Raw genomic sequence first — 25,108 nt, forward strand, 5'->3', positions numbered from 1 at the left:
GAGGTACACTCAAAACAAGGAGATAATGGCAGAACGACATTGCTTTGGGACCTCCCTGGTGGTACAGTGGTTAAGAATCTGCCTGCCAATGCAGGGTACATGGGTTCAAGCCCTGGTCCAGGAAGATCCCACATGCCGCGGAACAACTAAGCCCATGTGCCACAACACTGAGGCTGCACTCTAGAGCCCGCGAGCCACAACTACTGAGCCCGACTGCCACAACGACTGAAGCCCGCGTGCCAAGAGCCCGTGCTCTGCAACAAGAGAAGACACTGCAATGAGAAGCCCACACCCCGCAATGAAGAGTAGCCCCCACTCGGCGCAACTAGAGAAAGCCTGCACGCAGCAACGAAGACCCAATGCAGCGAAAAATAAATACATACATAAATTAATTTATTTTTTAAAAAAAGAACTACATTGCTTTAACTACTGTGTTTTCATATACACAGTATATTAATCATATTCTTTATGCTCAAGAGGCCACGAGAGAAAGGTTGCCAAGAACATGGACAGGATCTGACCTAAAAGAAGTTAAAGATCTTGGTCCACGTAATAACACAAGGCATTCTCCATTCCTAGAGCCCCAGTCATAGGATACCACCCCCTAGGGCTTCTTATAGTAATGGCCCTCTATTGAGAAAAAAACACATGCAAATAACGTAAACCATAATTAGAGGCATAAAGACATCCACTCTAATTAGCTCCAGCTTGGGAGAAAGTTCTAGGGAGGAGTTTGGGAGAGAATTACAACCCAAAGGCTTACAGCATGAATGTGAAGAATGTGGCTTATGCTTTCGTGTGTTAACTTGAGCTACAGTCATAGAAATGTACTGTGGTTGCTAAACTGTTGCTTTTTCTGCTAACTTTTGTCTTCATGGAATACATGCTCACACTACCCTGCCTTGTCTATTCTCGTCAGGATCACTGTGGAGGAGATAACCTCCAGACCTTGGGCTGGGAAAAGGCAGATCCTTACTCTCCAGGTGCTTGCGTGAGACTCAGAGCCATACAGGCAGCTGTCCTCTTTTTTTTTTTTTTAACTTTTTATTATTATTATAAAAGTCTCAGGTGTGCAGCATTATCATTCAACATCTGTACACACTACAGAGTGATCATGACCAACAGTTGACCCCCTTCACCCACCACCCTCCATCCCTTCCCCTCTAGTAACTACTAAACTGTTGTCTACATCTCTGAGTTTTTTTTTGTTTTAGATTCCACACATGAGTGAAATCATAAGGTATTTGTCTTTCTCCATCTGATTTATTTCACTTAGCATAATACATTCAAGGTCCATCCATGTTGTTCCAAATGGCAGGATTTCATTCTTTTTTTTGATTATTTTTATTTATTTATTTATTTATTTTTACTTTTTTTTTTGGTTGAAATTTTGAATTTTATTTTATTTATTTTTCTATACAGCAGGTTCTTATTAGTCATCAATTTTACACACATCAGTGTATACATGTCAATCCCAATCTCCCAATTCATCACACCACCACCCCCACCCTCCACCGCTTCCCCCCTTGGTGTCCATATGTTTGTTCTCTACGTCTGTGTCTCAATTTCTGCCCTGCAAACCAGTTCATCTGTACCATTTTTCTAGGTTCCACATATATGCGTTAATATACGATATTTGTTTTTCTCTTTCTGACTTAACTTCACTCTGTGTGACAGTCTCTAGATCCATCCACACCTCTACAAATGACCCAATTTCATTCCATTTTATGGCTGAGTAATATTCCATTGTATATATGTACCACATCTTCTTTATCCATTTGTCTGCCAATGGGCATTTTGGTTGCTTCCATGGCCTGACTATTGTAAATAGTGCTGCAGTGAACATTGGGGTGCATTTGTCTTTTTGAATTATAGTTTTCTCTGGGTATATGCCCAGTAGTGGGATTGCTGGATCATATGGTAATTCTATTTCTAGTTTTTTAAGGAACCTCTACACTGTTCTCCATAGTGGCTGTATCAATGTACATTCCCACCAACAGTGCATGAGGGTTCTCTTTTCTCCACACCCTCTCCAGCATTGGTTGTTTGTAGATTCTCTGATGATGCCCATTCTAACTGGTGTGAAGTGATACCTCATTATAGTTTTGATTTGCATTTCTCTAATAATTAGTGATGTTGAGCAGCTTTTCATGTGCTTCTTGGCCATCTGTATGTCTTCTTTGGAGAAATGTCTATTTAGGTCTTCTGTCCATTTTTGGATTGGGTTGTTTTTTTAATATTGAGCTGCATCAGCTGTTTATGTACTTTGGAGATTAATCCTTTGTCCACTGATGCACTTGCAAATATTTTCTCCCATTCTAAGGGTTGTCTTTTAATCTTGTTTATGGTTTCCTTTGCTCTGCAAAAGCTTTGAAGTTTCATTAGGTCCCATTTATTTTTGTTTTTATTTCCATTAGTCTAGGAGGTGGATCAAAAAAGATCTTGCTGTGATTTATGTCAAAGAGTGTTCTTCCTATGTTTTCCTCTAAGAGTTTTATAGTGTCCGGTCTTACGTTTAGGTCTCTAATCCATTTTGACTTTATTTTTGTGTATGGTGTTAGGAAGTGTTCTAATTTCATTCTTTTACATGTAGCTGTCCAGTTTTCCCAGCACCACTTATTGAAGAGACTGTCTTTTCTCCATTGTATATCCTTGCCTCCTTTGTCACAGATTAGTTGACCATAGGTCCGTGGGTTTATCTCTGGGCTCTCTATCTTGTTCCATTGAAATATATTTCTGTTTTTGTGCCAGTACCATATTGTCTTGATTACTGTAGCTTTGTAGTATAGTCTGAAGTCAGGGAGTCTGATTCCTCCAGCTCTGTTTTATTCCCTCAAGACTGCTTTGGCTATTCGGTGTCTTTTTGTGTGGTCTTCTGTGTGGCTATTTGTGTCTCCATACAAATTGTAAGATTTTTTTGTTCTAGTTCCGTAAAAGATGCCATTGGTAAATTGATAGGGATTGCATTGAATCTGTAGATTGCTTTGGGTAGTATAGTCATTTTCCCAATATTGATTCTTCCTATCCAAGAACATGGTGTATCTCTCCATCTGTTGGTATCATCTTTAATTTCTTTCATCAGTGTCTTACAGTTTTCTGCATACAGGTCTTTTGTCTACCTAGGTAGGTTTATTCCTAGGTATTTTATTCTTTTTGTTGCAATGGTAAGTGGGAGTGTTTCCTTGATTTCTCTTTCAGATTTTTCATCATTAGCGTATAGGAATGCAAGAGATTTCTGTGCATTAATTTTGTATCCTGCTACTTTACCAAATTCATTGATTAGCTCTAGTAGTTTTCTGGTGGCATCTTTAGGATTCTCTATGTATAGTATCATGTCATCTGCAAACAGTGACAGTTTTACTTCTTTTCCAATTTGTGCTCCTTTTATTTCTTTTTCTTCTCTGATTGCCATGGCTAGGACTTCGAATACTATGTTGAATAATAGTGGTGAGAGTGGACATCCTTGTCTTGTTCCTGATCTTAGAGGAAATTCTTTCAGTTTTTCACCATTGAGAATGATGTTTGCTGTGGGTTTGTCGTATATGGCCTTTATTATGTTGAGGTAGGTTCCCTCTATGCCCGCTTTCGGGAGAGTTTTTATCATAAATTGGTGTTGAATTTTGTCAAAAGCTTTTTCTTCATCTATTGAGATGATCATATGGTTTTTCTTCTTCAATTTGTTAATATGGTGTATCACATTGATTGATTTATGTATATTGAAGAATCCTTGCATCCCTGGGATAAATCCCACTTGATCATGGTGTATGATACTTTTACTGTGTTGTTGGATTCTGTTTGCTAGTATTTTGTTGAGGATTTTTGCATCTATATTCATCAGTAATATTGGTCTGTAATTTTCTTTTTTTGTAGTATCTTTGTCTGGTTTTGGTATCAGGGTGATGGTGGCCTCATAGAATGAGTTTGTGAGTGTTCCTTCCTCTGCAATTTTTTGGAAGAGTTTCAGAAGGATGGGTGTTAGCTCTTCGCTAAATGTTTGATAGAATTCATCTGTGAAGCCATCTGGTCCTGGACTTTTGTTTGTTGGAAGATTTTTAATCAGAGTTTCAATTTCATTACTTGTGATTGGTCTGTTCATATTTTCTATTTCTTCCTGGTTCAGTCTTGGAAGGTTATACCTTTCTAAGAATTTGTCCGTTTCTTCCAGGTTGTCCATTTTATTGGCATAGAGTTGCTTATAGTAGGCTCTTATGATGCTTTGTATTTCTACGGTGTCTGTTGTAACTTCTCCTTTTTCGTTTCTAATTTTATTCATTTGAGTCCTCTCCCTCTTTTTCTTGATGAGTCTGGCTAATGGTTTATCAATTTTGTTTATTTCTCAAAGAGCCAGCTTTTAGTTTTATTGAGCTTTGCTATTGTTTTCTTTGTTTCTACTTCATTTATTTCTGCTGTGATCTTTATGATTTCTTTCCTTCTTCTAACTTTGGGTTTTGTTTGTTCTTCTTTCTCTAGTTCCTTTAGGTGTAAGGTTAGATTGTTTATTTGAGATTTTTCTTGTTTCTTGAGGTAGGCTTGTATACCTATAAACTCCCCTCTTAGAACTGCTTTTGCTGCATCCCATAGGTTTTGGATCGTCGTGTTTTCATTGTCATTTGACTCCAGGTATTTTCTGATTTCCTCTTTGATTTCTTCAGTGATCTCTTGGTTATTTAGTAACATATTGTTTAGTCTCCATGTGTTTGTGGTTTTTTCCCTGTAATTGATTTCTAATCTCATAGCATTGTGGTCAGAAAAGATGCTTGATATGATTTCAATTTTCTTAAATTTACTGAGGCTTGATTTGCGACCCAAGATGTGATCTATCCTGGAGAATGTTCCATGCGCACTTGAGAAGAAAGTGTAATCTGCTGTTTTCGGATGCAATGTCCTATAAATATCAATTAAATCTATCTGGTCTATTGTGTCATTTAAAGCTTGTTTTTCCTTATTAATTTTCTGTTTGGATGATCTGTCCATTGGTGTAAGTGAGGTGTTAAAATCCCCCACTATTATTGTGTTACTGTCGATTTCCTCTTTTAGAGCTGTTAGCAGTTGCCTTATGTATTGAGGTGCTCCTATGTTGGGTGCATATATATTTATAATTGTTATATCTTCTTCTTGGATTGATCCCTTGATCATTATGTAGTGTCCTTCCTTGTCTCTTGTAACATTCTTTACTTTAAAGTCTATTTTATCTGATATGAGTATAGCTACTCCAGCTTTCTTTTGATTTCCATTTGCATGGAGTATCTTATTCCATCCCCTCACTTTCGGTCTGTACGTGTCCCTAGGTCTGAAGTGGGTATCTTGTAGACAGTATGTATATGGGTCTTGTTTTTGTATTCATTCAGCAAGCCTATGTCTTTTGGTTGGAGCATTTAATCCATTCACGTTTAAGGTAATTATCGGTATGTATGTTCCTATGACCATTTTCTTAATTGTTTTGGGTTTGTTTTTGCAGGTCCTTTTCTTCTCTTGTGTTTCCCCCTTAGAGAAGTTCCTTTAGCATTTGTTGTAGAGCTGGTTTGGTGGTGCTGAATTCTCTTAGCTTTTGCTTGTCTGTAAAGCTTTTGATTTCTCCATCGGATCTGAATGAGATCCTTGCCAGGTAGAGTAATCTTGGTTGTAGGTTCTTCCCTTTCATCACTTTAAGTATATCATGCCACTCCCTTATGGCTTGTAGAGTTTCTGCTGAGAAATCAGCTGTTAACCTTATGGGAGTTCCCTTGTATGTTATTTGTCGTTTTTCCCTTGCTGCTTTCAATAAGTTTTGTTTGTCTTTAATTTTTGCCAGTTTGATTACGATGTGTCTCGGCGTGTTTCTCCTTGGGTTTACCCTGTATGGGACTCTCTGCGCTTCCTGGACCTGGGTGGCTATTTCCTTTCCCATGTTAGGGAAGTTTTTGACTATAATCTCTTCAAATATTTTCTCGGGTCCTTTCTCTTTCTCTTCTCTTTCTGGGACCCCTGTAATGCGAATGTTGTTGTGTTTAATGTTGTCCCAGAGGTCTCTTAGGCTGTCTTCATTTCTTTTCATTCTTTTTTCCTTATTCTGTTCCACAGCAGTGAATTCCACCATTCTGTCTTCCAGGTCACTTATCCATTCTTCTGCCTCAGTTATTCTATTGATTCTATGTAGTGTAGTTTTCATTTCAGTTATTGTATTGTTCATCTCTGTTTGTTTCTTCTTGAATTCTTCTAGGTCTTTGTTAAACATTTCTTGCATCTTCTCGATCTTTGCCTCCATTCTTTTTATCCGACGTCCTGGATCATCTTCACTATCGTTATTCTGAATTCTTTTTCTGGAAGGTTGCCTATCTCCACTTCATTTAGTTGTTTTTCTGGGGTTTTATCTTGTTCCTTCATCTGGTACATAGCCCTCTGCCTTTTCATCTTGTCTATCTTTCTGTGAATGTGGTTTTTGTTCCACAGGCTGCAGGACTGTAGTTCTTCTTGCTTCTGCTGTCTGCCCTCTGGTGGATGAGGCTATCTAAGAGGCTTCTGCAACTTTCTTGATGGGAGGGACTGGTGGTGGGTAGAGCTGGCTGTTGCTGGTTGCCAGAGCTCAGTAGAACTTTAATCCGCTTGTCTGCTGATGGGTAGGGCTGGGTTCCCTCCCTGTTGGTTGTTTGGCCAACACTGTGACCCAACACTGGAGCCTACCCGGGCTCTTTGGTGGGGCTAATGGTGGAGTCTGGGAGGGCTCACGCCAAGGAGTACTTCCCAGAACTTCTTCTGCCAGTGTCCTTGTCCTCATGGTGAGACACAGCCACCCCCCACCTCTGCAGGAGACCCTCCAACACTAGTAGGTAGGTCTGGTTCAGTCTCCTATGGGGTAACTGCTCCTTCCCCTGGGTCCCGATGTGCACACTACTTTGTGTGTGCCCTCCAAGAGTGGAGTCTCTGTTTTCCCCAGTCCTGTTGAAGTCCTGCTATCAAATCCCGCTAGCCTTCAAAGTCTGATTCTCTAGGAATCCCTCCTCCCGTTGCCAGACCCCCAGGTTCGGAAGCCTGACGTGGGCTCAGAACCTTCACTCCAGTGGTGGACTTCTGTGGTATAAGTGTTCTCCAGTTTGTAAGTCACCCACCCAGCAGTTATGGGATTTGATTTTATTGTGATTGCGTCCCTCCTACCGTCTCATTGTGGCTTCTCCTTTGTCTTTGGATGTGGGGTATCTTTTTTGGTGTGTTCCAGTGTCTTCCTGTCGATGATTGTTCAGCAGTTAGTTGCGATTCTGGTGTTCTCACAGGAGGGAGTGAGAGCACGTCCTTCTACTCCGCCATCTTGAACCAAGCCTCATTCTTTTTTAAGGTTGAGTAATAATCCATTGTGTGCGTGTGTGTGTGTGTGTGTGTGTGTGTGTGTGTGTGTGTGTGTGTGTGTATACACCATGTCTTGTTTATCCATTCATCCATCAATGGACACAGGTTGCTTTCCTATCTTGGCTATTGTAGATAAAGCTGCAATGAACATAGGGGTGCATATTTTTTTTTAACCTTTATCAGAGTATAGTTGATTTACAATATTGTGTTAGTTTCAGGTGTACAGCAAAGCAATCTGCTATACATATACATGTATGCACTCTTTTTTAGATTTTTTTTCCCATATAGGCTATCACAGAGTATTGAGTGGATTTCCCTGTGACACATATCTTTTTGAATTAGTGTTTCCATGTTCCTCAGATAAATACCCAGAAGTGGAATACCTGGATCATATGGTAGTTCTATTTTTAATTTTTCAAGGAACCTCCATACTGTTCTCCATCGTGGCTGCACCAATTTACATTCCCACCAACAGTGTACGAGGGTTTCCTTTTCTCCACATCCTCAGCAACAACTTATTATTTCTTGGCTTTTCAGTAATAGCCATTCTAACAGGTGTGAAGTGATATCTGATTGTGGTTTTGCTTTGCATTTCCCTATTAATTAGTGATGTTGAACATCTTTTCACGTGCCTGTCGGCTATGTGTGTGTCTTCTTTGGAAAAATGTCTATTCAGATCCTCTGCCCATTTTTTAATCAGTTGTCTGGTTTTTTGTTGTTGAGTTGTAGGAGTTCTTTATATCTTGGATATTAACCCCTTATCAGATATATCATTTGCAAATAACTTCTCCCATTTAATAGGTTGCCTTTTTATTTTGATGATGGCTTCCTTCATTGTGCAGAAGCTTTTTAGTTTGATGTAGTCCTATTTGTTCATTTTTGCTTTTGTTTCCCTTGCCTTTGGAGTCAGATCCACAAAAACATCACTAAGACCAATGTCAATGAGGTTACTGCCTGTGCTTAGCCTGCCCCTTCTTTTTAAGCCCAATGCATCAATCCTACCACAAGAGCAAAGTAGAACAAGTTACAACATGCACAAAAGGCAGGAAAGGGAGGGTCAGCAGTCATTGTTTGTGGCTTCAGAATTCCATAGAACTATAGGCTAATGATGAAAAGATAAAAGATGTTTACAAGGTTGAATTTTTTAAGTAAAGATAGAATTTGTTGAAGATTTTCTCTGGTATCCTTCTAAACAAAGAAAGGGGTATCTTAACCCACTGCCATGTCCTCTATTTATAATCAGAGTTCTACCTGATTTTTCTGAGTGAGATTAAACAAGTGTCAAAGTCCCTTCAAGCTCCAAAAGCCCCTGAAAACATGAATCCTTAGCTCAGTTTGGTGACTTTTTCTCCTTATGCATGTACACTATGAAAAACTGACCAGAAGCTGGGGAAAACAGAACCTGTCCCTGATCTTTGAACATTCTGGACTTTTAGGCAGAAACAGTACAACCTCACCAGTCACTATATTTTGCTTTGTTTCAGTCAAACAAGGAAAAGGACAAAGTCTGTAAACAAATTCATGTGGAAGACAGACATATTACAGAGCCAGAACATTAAGTGGAAAATTTGGGATACATAACAGGGAATATTTAAAGGCAGAATTCAAATTCTTAAAGTATGCATTATAGTTATACATAATTAATTACCTGATTTACAGGTTTTAACACAAAAACAGAAAAATATATGTATGGGTTGCCCCACACAGGATATTTATACTGTTACATTATATACTGTCACATATAATGTAGCAGTATATATATGTATATAGATAGTATCATATATATATAATGCATGCACACGTATGTATATATTGGGGGGATGGGTATGCAGGTGTGGGTGGACAGAGAGAGAGAGCGACATTAAGACAAGAGAAACTAGGATTTTACATCAAAAGGAGTCAACCAGCCCAGTGTAAGCATATAAGCCCCATGACAGAAGGGACTTTGTTTTTTTACTGCCAGGCCTTGATGCCTCAGTACACAGGAGCTGCTCAATAAACTCGTTTGTTAAAGGACTAAACATTATAATGTTTTTCCTTTTTAAAAGGTATCTCATAAATAACATTAAAGAAATTATAACTATAACCCTCCTACACTGTTGGTGGGAGTGTAAATTGGTGCAGCCACTATGAAAAACAGTATGGAAGTTCCTTAAAGAACTAAAGTTTGAGCTACCGTATGATCCAGCAATCCCACTCCTGGGCATATATCCGAAAAAGATGAAAACTCTAATTCAGAAAGACACATGTACCCCAATGTTCACAGCAGCACTATGTACAACAGCCAAGATATGGAAGCAACCCAAGTGTCCATCAACAGATGATTGGTTTAAGAAATGTGAGTGTGTGTGTGTGTGTGTGTCTGTGTGTGTGTGTGTGTGTAATGGAATATTACTCAGCCATAAAATAATTAATTAATTAATTAAATATTGCCATTTGCAGCAACATGGATGGACCTAGAGAATACCATACTAAGTGAAGCAAGTCAGACAAAGACAAATATTATATGATATCACTTATATGTGGAATCTAAAAAATACAAATGAATCTACTGCAGAACAGAACAGACTCACAGACATAGAAAACAAACTTATGGTTACCGAAGTGGAAAGGGAGAAGGAAGGGATAAATTAGGAGCTTAGAATTAACAGATACACAGTACTATACATAAAATAGATAATCAACAAGGATGTATACACAGGAAACTATATTCAGTACCTTGTAATAACCTATAGTGGAAAATAATCTGAAAAAAAAAATATATATATATATGTAATACTGAATCACTATTCTGTACACCAGAAACTCACACAATATTGTAAATCAACTATTCTTCAATTTTAAAAAAAAGAAAAAAAAAAAAAAAGAAACTATAATGCTAATGGATAGAGATTATTTTTCCCCCAGCTTTCTTGAGATATAGTTGATATATAACACTGTTTAAGATGTGCAAAATCATGACTTGAGATATATATCTCAAAATGTTGAAAAGCAATTACCACAATTAGTTTTAGTTAACACATCCATCACCTCACATAGTTACAATTGTGTGTGTGTGTGTGTGTGTGTGTGTGTGTGTGTGTGTGTGTGTAGTGAGAACCTTGAAGATCTACTCTCTTAGCAACTTTCAAGTATACAATACGGTATTATTAACTATAGTCACCATGCTGCACATTACATCCCCGGAATTTATTCATCTTTTAACTAGAGGTTTGTACCCTTTGACCACCTTCACCTATTTCCCCAAACCCCTACTTCCTTCCACCCCAGCAACCATCAGTCTGTTCTCTTTCTATGAGTCTGGGCTTTTTTTTTTAGATTCCCATACAAGTAAGATCATATGGTATTTGTCTTCCTCTGTATGAAATTTATTCTTAATAATGTAGGTATTCACATTTGTAAGCAACTTCAGAAACTATAAAATTACATCAGGAAACTACTAGATTTTAGAGTAAAACCATCCACCACCAGGACACAAATTTGAAAACATCCTCTCCTGTTACCCAATAATTGTCTAATTACAAGTCTCTGTTTTGAATCATATTGTTGTCCCCAAAAAAATGTACTATGAGAAAACTACATTTATCATGACTAAATATTATTAACAATTTTATCTCGTCTGAAAAGCTAAGCCATCAGAAGGTGTCAACCACAGTGAATTTAATTTATAAAGTATGGCTGAAGCCTAAAATAAGGGGCTAGCTGATTTCACCAGCACAGAGGAAAGTGCTATTCAGCTGAACCTAGGAAGAACTACCATGAAACTGTTTTCTTTCCAAATAAAAACTAAACTGTAAAAAGCTTTATAAAATTTGGTGCCTTGCAGCACTATTTACAATAGCCAAGTCATGGAAGCAACCTAAATGCCCATCGACAGATGAATGGATACAGAAGACGTGGTACATATATACAATGGAATGTTACTCAGCCATAAAAAGGAACGAAATTGGGTCAGTTGTAGAGATGTGGATGGACCTAGAGACTGTCATACAGAGTGAAGTAAGTCAGAAAGAGAAAAACAAATATCATATATTAACGCATATGTGTGGAATCTAGAAAAATGGTACAGATGAACCGGTTTGCAGGGCAGAGATTGAGACACAGATGTAGAGGACAAACGTATGGACACCACGGGGGGAAAGTGGGGGGGTTGGGGGGGGTGGGATGAGCTGGGAGATTGGGACTGACATGTATACACTAATTTGTATAAAATAACTGATAAGAACCTGCTGTATAAAAAATAAGTTAATTAAAAAAAATGGTGCCTTTGTGAATTTAAATCAAAGTTTCCTTAATCAAACAACTTTACATATATACAACTCACATGCATACATATAAGTACATATACACACTTACATATACATACACACATGCATATACATAGATTATATTAAAACATAAAAATGTGACATTAAAGGAAGAGGAAGTTAAATAATGGGCCATTTTTGCCAACTTTGAGTTTTCTTGACTTAAACTTATTATTCGTTGCCAACCTAGAGACCCAAAGAGAAATGAATGGCTTCTCAATTCAAAGACAAGCATATTATAGAACTTCCAACCTTTGGGGGTGTGAGTTTTTAGCATTTCTACAGACAACAGAAAACATATATTGGTCTCTGCCCCCAGTTCCTGGCACAGAGCTCCTGAAACCCTGTAATTTTCTGGGGGAATAGGAGTGTCCTTTTTTCTAATGAGGCAACTCTGGGTGGCCTCTATTTGGTTACTGGATAGGGGCTGGTCACCTCAAAAACCAGGACATGATTAGAAGCTTGGAATTTTCAACCCCGGCTGCCCACTCTCTCGAGAAGGGAGAAGGGCTGAAAATGGAGCTAATGATCGATCATGCCTATGTGGTGAAGCCTCCATTAGAATCCCAAGAGTACGGGGTTCTGAGAGCTTCCAGGTGGGAGAACACATCCGTGTGCCAGGAGGGTGACACTCCAGCTCCACAGAGACAGAAGCCCCTGAGCTCAGGACACCCCCAGACCTCTCCCTGTGTATGTCTTCATCTGGCTCTTTGTTCATCTGTATCCGTCATCACATCCTTTAATAAACTGGTAAACCTAAGTGAGTGTTTCTCTGAGTTCTGTGAGCTGCTCTAGCAAATTAATCAAACCCAGGGAAGGGGTTGTGGGAACCTCCTGTTTACAGCCAAGTCAGACAAAAGCTGTAGGTAACCTGGAGACCTGCTACTTGCAGTTGGCATCTGAAGTGGGGTGAAAGCAGTCGTGTGGGACTGGGCCCTGAATCTATGGGATCTTACACTATTTCCAGGTAGACAGTATCAGAACTGAGTTAAATTTTAGGACATCCATCTGGTGTCAAGGAATTGCCTGTTGTCAGGAAATAACCCCACACATTCGGTGACCGGAAGTGTCAGAAGTGTTGTGAATGTGGTAATAGTGAGAAAGCAAAGGAGACACCCAGGGGAAGGAAGGACTGAGGCTTCTCTAATACGGGGGAAGTGAACAAAGGCACATGGCATCAGGGCACAGATACACTTTCCTGATGGCAGAGCCATGCTACCAAAACCCCAGAGTCAAATTTCTGCCTCTGGCTTATTGTCTTATTAGTTGTCCATAAATAAATTTAGTGACTAGGATAATATATTTAAGATTTTTATATCCTTTACATTTTCTCTAATAAGAATAAGAAACGTCACACACAGTACATGAGGCATATCCTTTATGCTCTGGAGGCTAAGACATATTCCATGGAAAATTACACAACACAATTCGATTTGGAAAACTAAATTTCCCTTGTTCTCTAATCACATGGAGCCAAACCCATTCCTTGCATCACTATACACTGAAAGACGATGGTAAAATCCTTCTAGTTTTATGATCCTATAACATGGAAAACTGTTTTCTCCATATTTAGTTTCTCCCTGCTACATGCTATACAATAATTTCAGGTTCCTTAGTGATAAACTGTCTGTGGTGATCTGAATTTTTATCCTTCTATTTTTTATAAATCAAAGTATTTGAGAAATTAATACCATAGCAGTTTTTAAATACAGAAAAACAGAGGCCACTATTAGTGGAGAGAAAGGAACGGTATATGAAAACTCTCATGTGGAAGATTCACGTTGGGAAAACTGTAGAAGGATGGCTATTTTTAATTGAACTTGAAAAACATTATAATGATTACTGTGTTATAATTCTCACAAAGGATTATATATGGCACTTATCTCTTTTCCATACTGCAGTTTATAGAGTGCAATGTACAATCAACAAAAATCAATAAAGTACAAAATCAAAACAAATAACCCTTGGGCTTGGCCTTCAAGGAGCTGACAATCTAGAAGTTTGTTGAATACATTTTTTAAAGTATATAGAAAAAGCAAATATAACCTGTAATGATAATATAATCAGACTCATTTTTAAACAAACAATGAATATTGTTCTTCAAAATACTTACCCAAAGATACTGTTATTCTAACCATAAAGCTTTTGCAGAATATTTTGGAACTTTTCTTTCAGAATTATCTTTAAAATTTGTTTATGAGCAATTAAAAAGATCACTAACATTACTTTACAATCATACTTCATAATGCAGAAGTTGGAGAGGAAAACCACATCTCAAAAAGAATCCGATTAAAAAAACATGACGTGAGGAAAAAACAACAGGTACACTAAAAGAGATGGGGACAGAGTTATGATAAAACAGTAGTAGTAGACATAAAGTACTAATACTATATTAGGATACTAGGATACTAAGAAATCAGAGGAGAAATTATTGCCTTTTTAGATTTGATTATGAAAAGGGAAAAGGTGGTTCTATGGCCCATCCTGCTGACCCTAACATGCACAGCGCATAAGCCTGAATCAAACATAGATACTATCATTGATACAACATCCTAGGCAGTTACTTTGTAATAATAAAGTAATGACCATGATTATTTTAGCAAAGAAATAATTACTTATGAAATGTTGCCTAAAGACAATTTAAGTCAAATTCTGAAGATTTTTTTTAAAACATAGTTCCATTTTCATAATAATTAAATTTTAGAACCTTGACAGGAATTAGTGATCTATAAAAGCTAAAATGACCTCTACCTTCTCTTTTAGAATTAAAAACAAGTTATGGTTGAAAATCTTCTTTCTCCAAGATTTACTGTAAAAAACATATAATGTTCAGAAAACACTATATAGGTCGCCATGAATTTTGGGCCAAATATCATCTGTGATTAACATATTAAGAGAAATAGTATTTTTACGCACGATAAAGTGATATGGCACAACATGACATGTTACTATTTTCCCTGACTACCATTCATGTCCTCTCTCCTTTAGGTGATGTTCCTTTTGGAAGTTAATCCCCCTCCATAAGATGACATACGGGAAGGGCTATCAACCAAAGCACCCAACATTCTCTGGACCAAGGAATGGACACATGGCCCCAAAGTAAGGTTCTTTCTTGGAAGCCGATTGTATGAGTAAACAGCATGTTTGCACAGGGATCAAAATCTCATTGACCCCAAAGGTCAAAACCAGAAAAGACCATCCACTGCTTCCTGCAATCTTCCTTCATTTCTAGATCTGCTCTGTCTTCTGTTCTAAGATACTTTCCAGCCATTTTTAAGTCTTAGCATACGTAAAAATTTAACATCTACATGGCACACTGGGGTGAGAGGGCTAGACTGCTCACAGGCTAGAAGTAACGGCCCCAGGACCCAGCCAGCTGACCTTAGACTGAGGAATCAATATCTACTCTCACCTGTAGCCCATTCCAAGCACATCCGTCCGTGTACCCTGGCACAGCTCCAAGGGACTTGATTCTTCAGATTGTACTCAAACTACAAATTACAAGATATCCTTCCAAATAGACTGCTCCTTTGATTAATTAAGCCTGAGTGGGATTCTGTTGTTTGCAATTTAAGTACTGATATAGATATTAGGAGGCAACTGATGGAGAGGGTGGTGATGGAGATGATGGCAATGATCAAGGTCATGATACTGATAAGAGGAAAGGGTGGAGAAAGAGGAGGAAGAGGAAGAAAGTTTACAACGTAAGGGACTTTACAAACAAGTGTATTTAAATGGCTTTGGTTTAAATTGTGTGACAATAGGCTTTAGTTGTCTAATTACATTTTTAATGCCTAATATATATCTGTTACTTTTAGTATCTGTTATTCTTTTAGTATCTCTTCGATTTATATATAATCATTCTTTGCAGAAATTTCAATGTTAAGAAATTAGATTTAGATTGCTTTAAATATTAGACAGTATATTTTCATGGATAAGTAACCATCTAAGAAGGTGGCCACAAAGCGCCCTAGTTTTATACAAAGTACATCACTTTATTGGCTTCAGTTCATTTGATGCTTTTGAAAAACAATTTTAGGAAATTCCCTGGCGGTCCAGTGGTTAAGACTCGGCGCTTTCACTACCGTGGGCCCAGTTCAGTCCCTGGTGGGGGAATGAAGATCCCACAAGCTGCGCATTGCGGCCAGAAAATAAAACTATTTTAAAAGTTTCTCAGTTTCTATTAACTTCAGAAAATCTAAGTTTGGAAAGTCTGTTAAAATAACTTGTGACCAATAATCTTGTCAAATTGTGGTTTTACAACTGAGATGCCAGTGAGTGGAGGACTAAGGTACTTTCCTAATTCGTCTATAACCATGTCTAGTTCATGACACAGTCTTATTTATCAAATGCTAGCAACAAAAATAATCTGAATGACCTCAGCAATAACATTGTTTGGACTTGAATTTCTCTAGAAATCACTCAATTTGCCACTTCATTTGATATAAACAAAAATAAGTCTCAGGGTTGGATGAAGGAAATTTGGGAAATTGGATCTTAAAAACAACTTCATCACGGGCTTTGGACTTGGACAGCTTGGGTCAACCCTCAGCCCTATTGCTCACTAGTTGTGTGAACATGGGCAAGTTTCTTAACCCGAGCCTCAGTTTCTTGGTCTATAAAATGGATGGGGTATTAACACCTACCTAGAAGCATTGTTGGGATGTTTAAAGCTCTTAACGCAATACCTGCAACCACAGTAATCATTCTATAATGTGAGCTATTATGAGGGTGTAAAATTGAGTTTTTGTTCTGTGTCAATTCATATTCTCTTTGTCTATGTTAGGTTTTAAATACTTACATGATAAAGTCCCCACTTTTATTTAGTAGCAGCAAAGTCCAATAAGCTAATACCTCAATCAAAAATCTGCACACAGCTAACGCTGAAAGTATTTTTGTGGGTTAGATTTGAGGCTTAATAACTTAACTCCCTATCATTATCTTTAAAAATATTATATATGAGGGAATCCACCATCTGTTGATGTTGCTTGCTGCACACACTATAACAAACAGAAATACATAAAAGAAAAAGTTGGTCTTTAAGACCCTAAGAGTAGTTTTCCGTGAGAAGAGAGAGTATGAGAGATACTTGAAAATTGAGGCCTGGAGTGAGAGTTGTTGTCTCCTAATGATAAGTACTCTCCTTGGTTTATACAATAAACATATGTCAGAGAGAGAAAAAAATCTAAACGCAGAAAAAGGACACATAACCCCCTACCCCACCCCCGCTGCAGCAACATATTGCCTGGAAATTAAAAGCATTTGGTTACAAATATCACTTAATAGAATTTTGCCTTTGTCACATATTTCTGTGATAGGCTGAGTGTTCTGGAGACATTTTAAATAAGTTTATATCATCCTCTAACCTTAAAAAGGATCCTTTAATACATAATTAAGTGGTAAAATACCAGTTAAGCAATTTGTTCTGTTTGTGCATACTTATCTAGAAAAATGATAAGTTTATTTGTAAAAGGCTTAACAATTGCCATGGCTGCTAAACCTAGCAGATGAGTCAAACTCCAATTAGTTAATAGATGTATTTTTTAACAAAAAGAGGTCTAGGTTTTTAAATAGCAAAACAAAATAAAATTTCAGAGCTTAGAAAATGAAAGGTCATCAATTTATTTATTTTATTTATTTTTTTTGGCCTTGCCGCACAGCTTGCGGGATCTTAGTTCCCCCCGAAGATGGATGGGTCCCAGGTCCCCTCCCGCAGTGAGAGCGCCGAGGCCTAACCACTGGATTGGAAAGGTCATCAATTTTAACAGTTTTGAATACTACAAGAAATGCAGGGCCCACAAAATTAAACGATTTAGCCAAGGATACTACCGAGTTAGTGGTGAAGCCAAAATAGGAATCCGAATCTTGAACAATGAGAGAACAATTCTTAAACAGTTATCACATAATTCCTGAGCAAACAACCTAAATATTCACCATTTAAACTATAAAACCTGCTGCTACAACTACTAAGTGCTTTACACAATGACTACATCAAATCCTCACAACCCTGAGTGGGCTTTATAGATGAGGAGTCAGGACCAGAGACATTAAGTAACTTGACCAAGTACACACAGGGAGTTAGGATAAGCATGGTCTCTCCACTGCACCACGTAGCCTCTCCTGCGATAAGACTCTTCGTTACCATACTATCTTCACTCCATCTTCCTTGTACTGTACAAGACTAGATGAGCCCAAATCCAATTCCACCTTAAACGATAAAATATAGTTGCTGGTTCCAAAGTGGCCTTAGTCATTCCAATCAAATGACAGCAGAAGTAGCACAGAGAAAAGGCTCTCACCTTCCCCACCTGTCCAGAGCCTACTCTTCCCATCTTTAAGATGAAAAGCAGTAGAAAGACCTCCAAATTCTGGTATTCCCTCCCTTTGCCCCCTTCCCGCCTATTTCTACCAATCAAGGGATGTGATCAAACGTTGAGAGGGTAGGTATGGGGTCTCTGAGTGCGGGCTCAGTACACGTTGCAAAGGCTAGAATCCATTTTATTCTTTCTTCCTCCATTTGGTAGAAGAAGATTAAGATGGGAGCTAGAAGTCTACAGCCACAATCCTATGAGGCATATAAGATATTCAGCAGCTACCATTTTACGTGAGCTTAGGAAGAAATGCTGGAAGATCTGTGAGAAGAGGTGATGTACCATGATCTAAACCCCCTCCCTCAGCTCCTTCCCCAAACGGAGTGTCAGGAACACCAGGCTGTGAGGCAGGGGTCAGTGGTCAGGGAAGAAACAGAGCCAAACAACATGCTAACCGTTCTCAGAGGCTGCCAAGCGGTACCGTTTCCGAGCAACACATACACAGGCACGTGCTTGCAATCAACGTACCCTATCAATGTTTCCGTAAACTTGAGTAACTTTAAGGGGAGGGTTTCAAGCTATAAGTTAATTCAGCTACCAAGACAGGTAATTTATTAAGTGACTTTCTTATATTCTTTTTCTTGATGAACTACAAAAGAATGTAAGTTTAAAAATATTAAGTTCTAGTCCTTGTGTTTAAATTTTTTTACATTCAAATTATTAGAACACTTGAATCCCAAACCCTCTTACCTCCATCCCCAAGAGAACTCTCAGGTAACCCTTTTAGACAGTTTGCCTTAAAATGTTTGTTAATAAGGAACTGACAGCAGGTCCTGTGAAATGGTTGCGTCATCACCACAAGCTGTTTCACCGTTTGGAATACAGCATCTCCTTCATTTATATATTGATACACACATACAGAAAAACAGGATTTGATTTGAAACGAACACTATCAGTGCTTTCCTGTGCAGTAGATGATTTAAAAACAAAAACAAAAAAAACCCTATAAAATGACTTAATGATGAGTAAGCCGTTAACTAATGGGGTCAGAATCATTGCAGAAGTGAACGCATTTTTTCAGCTTTTTTTGGAACAGAAGAGCTAATGGAGCTTCTCTCAAAATTCTTGACGTAAGCTCAGAGAAGAACCTGCTTAGGTGGCATCATCTAGCCCGTGGGACGGTTAGCAATGTCTGCAGACGGTTCTGGTTGTCACAGCTGGGGGTGGGAGGGGCAGGAAGTGGAATGCCACCACCATCCAGGGGGTCGAGACCAGGGATGTTACTAAGCACCCTAGAGTCTACACCACAGCCCCGCACAACAAGGAATTATCTGAAACGCCACGCCGACAGTGCCAAGGCTGAGAAGCTCTGCCCTGAGGTTGTCATGGATTTGCAAAACTGTAGTTTCCACAAAGCCTATCAATGACACTCAGCACATAAATACCTCAACATCGCTCTAGCTATTTTGAGGGCTTCTCCCCCACCAGGATATCTGCTTACGGAAGAATAACCATGGCAAGTCTGGTAGTTATTCAACAGGGAATTCATCTTCATTTTCTTTCATTCATTCCCTTGGCTTCAATCACAGTCTTTATGCTAATAACTCCCAGCTCTGCCACTTGGCGTCAAAGCCTTTCCCACGTTTCACACACAGGACACCTCCAGCTTCCCCCATATCCAAAGCTAACAGCACTGGCTCTTTACTCCCGCCCCAGACTGTGCCCCAAGCCCCCCCTCCTTCTCCGCTTCACCTCTCGTGTTCCCAGGCTTAGAGAGCAGCGCCGCCACTGGCCAAGGGGAAAGCCTGGGCCCCCGGGCTCATCCCCCTCCCCAGAACAATCACAACACTCTACACATAACTGGCATTTGACCCACATGTTGAATACGAATTAACCTTTCAAACCAGTTGGTAAGTGATAAGCCCAAAGAAGACTGGAGAAAAAATAAATAAAACAAAACCAGGCAGCAGAGAATGGAGGTCAGCATAAAAAAGCAGCACATTTGGAAGTGTATCCCATGCTCAAAAAAAACAGCATCACAGACCCGAAAAGAACCAAAGAAGTCCCAGGGCATGGCTCAAAAGGTGGAAAAGATACAGATGACACTGACCAGCTAGGGTGCTGACTCTGAAAAAAGGCCACTTTCTTTACAATTCAAGCTTAATAGGCATGACTATCCCAAAGCACTGAAAAGAAAGAGAAATAGATGAAGGGAAAAGAGAGTACAGTAGTAGAGTTAGTAAAAATAATAACAATCACCTAACACTTGCATAAAGTTGAAGTTTGCAATGTTCACATATATTATGTTATTCTTTGAAAAACTCTGAGGCAAGCAGGTCTTATAATTACTGGGCAAGGATACTTAAACTCCCACTGATAAGACCCTGAGGCTTTGAATAGCAATTTAGAAAGAACCATGGATCATTCTGAATGTGAAGTAGCAGAAAGCATCAAACCACCCTGACACAGCCAGTGTTCAAGTGGTCCTCATCACCGCAGAGACTTCTGGTAAAAGCCATCAGCAGCAATGCACAATGGTGATTGTCCAAGGAGCTGCTATTTCAGGAACTACACAGGGGTCATCTCAAGAACCATTTCTATTCATTTTACGTCTCTGATAATAGAATTTGGTTGGCTGGTGACACCCTTCCATCATCTCCAGAATTACCAACAGTATGCTTTATCATCGTAAGTGAGTCATTACGTCTCTTTTAGAGATAAGATTCCAGAAGGTTTCAATAAATTGTAAAGACATCCAAGTGAATCAGAGAGGAGAATTTAAACTTTGACCAACAGTTTCCCCTCTGTATCTAACATTAGCTCATCTGTAACACATCATGACAAACTAACACTTGGGTTTATAAATATGCATGGATTTCAGCCTGACTCATCATCACAAAGTTAGGGCTATAAATGATTGAGTAATCCCCTCGTGTGGTATAACAATTCAGACGGAGGCAAGAAGATTTAACAGGTGGGGTGGGTTTGGTTTTTTGGGGTTTTTTTTTAATATCATCTGATTTGTTTTTCATTCTCACTGATTTTGTTGTTCTACCCAGTAAAGCTGAGGCAGCTTCAGCTTAGAGGGACAGACGCATACAGCCAAGAACAAAGACAGAGTTGTTCAATTCTAACTTTCAAGATAGAATTATTTAAGTGAGATCAGCAAAAGCAACTGTCTTGAACCCACACTTTCTACTGTGAGAGCTTGAAAGAAAAGTGGTACGTTTGATGCTCCAAAAGCATTTGGCTTGGAACATGTAGAATTGAGAGTTTATATGAAAGATACCGAAAGAGCATGGCAATAGCACAACACGATAATTAGAGCAGTTTTCCTGGCTCTAGGAGAAGAGACAAAAGTTTGATGGGTTGGCAGAAAGGGGTAAGGACCAAAGTCTCTAACTAAAGTGTAAACACCATCAGGGTCCTCAAAGGTGTGTGTATGCAAGTGTGTGTCTTGCAGGGGGATGAACAGGAGATGGGGTGGTAAGATGGTAAAAAAAATTCAGATTGACTGAGGGTATCCACAAACATCAGAGGCTTTGCCCAGCTTCCTATCTGAATCCCTTTGGGGGAACAATTTTGATGCGTCCTCCCAGTCAGTTTGGTAGATACCTCACAGCAGCAATGGTGGCGAAGTACGGAAGGGCAGAATGGGATTGAGAGCTCTGAGTTTCCTTGTCTTCCTGGCTCCAGCGGACTGTCAGAGATCCAGAATCATTCCCAAGGCCCCTTCAAGGGAGGCCTGGCAGAGCTTTTGCTGCAGCACTCGGGGTAGGGAGTGAGGATTCTGAGCATGGACAACCATGCAGCCAGCCAATGAATCAGCAAGCAGTCATCATGGTTTTATCTTAACCTAAAAACCAACCGGAAGATGCCCCAGCTTCTGACATAGCAACAGGGAATAACATGAAGACAAAGGCCAAAGTCCAAGCAGGAGAAGACACACAACAAAGGCCATGGGACCATGGATTGGATGGACACCTTCTTGCCCCCCGTGCTTCCCTGCCACTGAGACTCCATCTGGAGTTTGCTGCAGTTGGGGTGAAGGCGGGGGTGGGAGAAGAACTACAGAATGGCAGCAGCAGCCCTAAGAATGACTGAGAATTTTGCAGACTGCATCACATCTTAAATTTGACTGAAGAGTTACCCCCAGGTGCATTATAAAGAGATACTAACTTGAAGCAGCAATATTACATGTTTTCCCCACTAATGGCAGAAAAAAAGTTTCCAGAACTAAATTGGGTTCAGTTACAGAGAAATAAAGTCACATTTCTGCACATCCACAAATGGATAAAAACTTTACATTGCCTAACGGTTTACAGTTTTCACAGGTTAGAGAATCACAAATTATTACAACATCCAGATTATCCTAAAGCATCACTCCCACACATTGGTCTTAAAAACGTCTTCCTCTCTCTCTTTTCTTTTTAACAATACTCACCTCCCTTCTTCTTCATTCATTAGAGCTGACAGAGGGTAGAAGAGAAGATCTATGACATAAAAATGCTGATCATTCTTCATGGTGTTATTCTAACCCAACCCAGAAGTCAATAATTACCCAACAGTCCAGAGAACTAGGCTGAGGATGGTCATTTGTTATTCCAGTTATCACAATGCCTTTAGACTCAAGTAGACTCTAAGAGCACAAATGAACTTAGAACTTAAAACCATCTCCGTCCTGGTTTTACCAAGTGTCTAAACAGTGGCCAGAGGCAGCGATGGGCCCAGCAAGGAAGGAAGCTCAAAAAGCTGCAAATGAATGATTCCCAGCCTACGGCTTCGTCTACTTTTTGTTTCTGGGACTTTTCGGAGGAATTTTTTTTTTCCTTTCCTACAGAAAATCTGTCTCGAGTTTTACTCCAGAAAACTACTCCCCTAAGATTGTTGTTTGTTCCACCTCAGGGCCCACAGCAACTTTTGACAAATGTTTTCTTGTCTCCATCAGAAAATACTGAAATTGTGGGGTCGCTTACCTGGCTTACCTGTTCCTCTCACAAAGACAGTGTGAGTACCTTTAAATTCCCAGTCTCTAATTCAGTTGACTTTGTGTGTCAAAGCGGCAAGCGGCAAGGTCTGAATATTTTATACATAATCAAAATTCAGTTCCTCGTCAAAGTAATTATAGAGAGTAAGTACTACTGTTGTCCTCTCGATTTCACAGGTGAGGAAATGGCTGCACAGAGAGGTAGAATCATCAAGTCGAGAATCAAACTCAGGCTGTCTGGCTCCAGAGTGGGCGCTCAATAAAAGTTTGTTGAATTCTATTAAAACCCAAACTGGAAAAACTGATTTAGAAATCCGAAGTTCCTTTCTTCCAGATAGTGTCTTTGGTCAGCATATTTTAAACCAATAGGCCATGAGAATCCAATTAAAGAAACACTGTATCTTTTGTTTAAATAATTTGTCTGTTGCATTACAGATGTCTTTCTTTCATTGCCACACTCCTTCACTTTTTCCAAGATATCATTATTTTCGTGAGCCAAAAATCATAATAATGACTTTTGTCAGCTTCCACAAGTCTAGCGTTTTGGTAGAGAAGAAAGTAAGTCTTCCTATGAGTTGTAAAAAGACATTATCTGCTACTCTATGGTAGACGCACACATACAAAAGTACAAACCACACAAACAAAACACCTGTTACCCATTTTTCCCTCGAAACAAAGACATTTCTCTTCTCTATCTAGATAATAACAACAAAACAAAAAGATGTATGCCTAATTCTTTTAAGGGTAATTTTAACAGAGCTAATTTTTTTTTATAATTATGTTGGAACCCTTCAAGATTTGACTTAGGAGCAATGCCTTTCAGCATTTCTACGGGATATTACCTCAAAAGGACACTTAATTTTCCAACAGGTTTCTTTAAACCACCCTTTGCCTAGCTATTAGTTCTACCACAACACATACCTCTAGTTATGCTATTTCATGGTTCCAGACACACACGGAGAATAATCTCAAAACTTCCCTCTCCACACCTCGCCAGCCCTCACCTCCGTCTGTCATCAGACACTTCAGCCTTCTCCAAATATCACTACTTAACATGTGTTTCCCAATTACAGTTTCCCAGCATAAAAGCCCAGTAGCTTCTGTCATTTGATAAACTCATGTTTACAGGATGAGGCATCAGGAAATAGTGTTGTTGTTTCTTTTCGTAGACACTTTGCTTATATTTAGAGCTTGTGACACTGTCAGAGTTGACTGAAAGAAAAAGTGAGCTCATTTTTATATAAATTTATTAAAATAGGCAAATATAAACATAGCCTCCATAATTCTAAGGCCCTATACTTACACTGAAACCGATCTAAAGTGGGATTTTTTTAAATATAGATGACTTGAGGACTTTTCTCAGTAATTCTTAGCTGCTGTCAAACAATGTTTAATTTAATTTGGTTTTATCCAGATATGAGTTTAGAATGTTCTTTCTATCCACCCAGAATCTTCCTATACCAGATATATACTCATTTCAGCTCATCAAGGAGCAAAGTTTATCAAAAAGCATGGGGCTCCCCACTCCCTACTCTTGTCTCCAGATTGGGATACTCCTACCTTCGGATGTATACTCCGTGACATTCCAGCCTTCACGCTGGTGCTGAAGAATAAATCATAATAAGTAAGCTATTATGTATGGAATGGATAAACAACAAGGTCCTGCTGTATAGCACAGAGAACTATATTTAGTATCCTATGATAAACCATAATGGAAAAGAATATTAAAAAAAAATTGTGCCTGTGTGTGTATGAAACTGAATCACTTTGCTGTACAGGAGAAATGAACATGACATTTTAAATCAACTATACTTCAAATAAATAAATAAAATAATCCAGCATAATAAGCTTTTGCCTGGGAATAAGCCAGCTCGGTATAATTTTCCTAATATACCTGTACTTGAGTGTCACTGCTAGGTCATGCTCCCTTTTGCTTTGTCACTTCATAGCTAAATTTGATCCTGTTGTCCGGTCTTTTAGTGACTAGATCCTGCCCAGTCAGTCTGTGACTGGAATATGGTACCACAGCCGTGATGTTCCATGCCTGAGTCCTGTCCCCTTAACCCTTGATCCAGAGAAAAAACCCTCTGCCTGATAAAGACGTGCCAGTTTCAACCACCTGCCAAACCATTCTCTCCTCTGACCCCTATCTGAATACTCAGACTATGGATCTACCTTTACCC

At 39.0% G+C, this 25,108-nt stretch overlaps 1 protein-coding gene and 1 long non-coding RNA gene across 3 annotated transcripts in view; one reads left to right on the forward strand and one right to left on the reverse strand.

Annotated features, from left to right (window-relative positions):
- LOC118905114 overlaps positions 1–23,265 on the forward strand; it is a 93,418-nt gene extending 70,153 nt beyond the window's left edge. The window contains exons 2-4 of the long non-coding RNA XR_005022166.1: positions 14,616–14,726; positions 22,887–22,945; positions 23,103–23,265. This is a non-coding gene — a long non-coding RNA (uncharacterized LOC118905114). The remainder of the gene's footprint in view (positions 1–14,615; positions 14,727–22,886; positions 22,946–23,102) is intronic.
- Positions 1–25,108, reverse strand: part of BCKDHB (branched chain keto acid dehydrogenase E1 subunit beta) — a 238,506-nt gene that overhangs the window by 81,080 nt on the left and 132,318 nt on the right. The window lies entirely within an intron of this gene.

The sequence above is a fragment of the Balaenoptera musculus genome, chromosome 12 (genome assembly GCF_009873245.2).
Source record: "Balaenoptera musculus isolate JJ_BM4_2016_0621 chromosome 12, mBalMus1.pri.v3, whole genome shotgun sequence".
Taxonomy (NCBI): Eukaryota; Metazoa; Chordata; class Mammalia; order Artiodactyla; family Balaenopteridae; genus Balaenoptera; species Balaenoptera musculus.